Below are 996 nucleotides of genomic sequence, written 5' to 3'. Positions count from 1 at the left end.
TTTCCAATATGTATCGTTAAATTAAAGACAGTTCTCAGAACTTAAACAGTTGCAAACACCTATATTAAAAATAAGGTCAAAAAATGGAACGTCTACCTCAAGAATCTAGAAGAAGAAGCTGTTCAGAGGAAGCCCTGATGCCTCTTCCTTTATTCTCCCACACGGACAGGAATGCTCCACGCACAGCAGACTCAAAATACTTTGGGTTCTCAGGAATACCCAACTCCTGTTTACAGATGTTGGCTGTTTTTAATGTCTGTGCCATTTTAATTTCAATTGCTCTCTAGTTGTTCTAAGCTGCTGACGCTGATGTCATTTTAAGTTCTCCATATATGGATTTTTCTAGAGACTATTTTGATATATTTAAGTTTGTTCATATATNTAAAAATATGGAAAGAAGACAGAAACAGACAATAGCACAGTGAGAGTAGAATAGAAAAGGCCATTTGGAAAGGGAGGTAAGAGGGAGTAACATGGAAAGGTTGATAGATTTGCACAATGTTACAAAGTTACATACTGATAGGAAGAAGAAATTCTGGTGCCCTAGGGTGACATTAGCTAGTAATGCTGTGTCATATATTTCAAGATAGCCAGAAAGAAGGGTCTTGAATTTTATAACCACAGAGAAATTATAAATGTTTAGGAAACAGATATGCTATGTCTTCTGATTAAACCATTATAGAATGTATGCCTATGTTGAAAGAGCAAGTTGTACCCCATAAACATGTACAATAAAAAGTAAGTAAATAAATAAAAGCAGAGTAAATATTAGCTCATAAACAAACATCACTCTAATCCATAGAATAATTTTGTAAACAAACTAGACCAAACAGACATTTACAGAGCACTAAATCCATACATAGCAGAATGTACAGTCTTCTCCAGAGAACACAGAATATTCTCCAGGACATACCATGTGATAGGTTGCAAAAAAAATAAAAATAAAAATAAAGTGATCAATTGAAAATGACTGAAATCATGCACAATATCTTCTCC

Source organism: Galeopterus variegatus, unplaced genomic scaffold, assembly GCF_000696425.1.
Source record: "Galeopterus variegatus unplaced genomic scaffold, G_variegatus-3.0.2 Scaffold12832, whole genome shotgun sequence".
Classification (NCBI taxonomy): Eukaryota; Metazoa; Chordata; class Mammalia; order Dermoptera; family Cynocephalidae; genus Galeopterus; species Galeopterus variegatus.
This window is presented reverse-complemented; position numbering follows the sequence as displayed.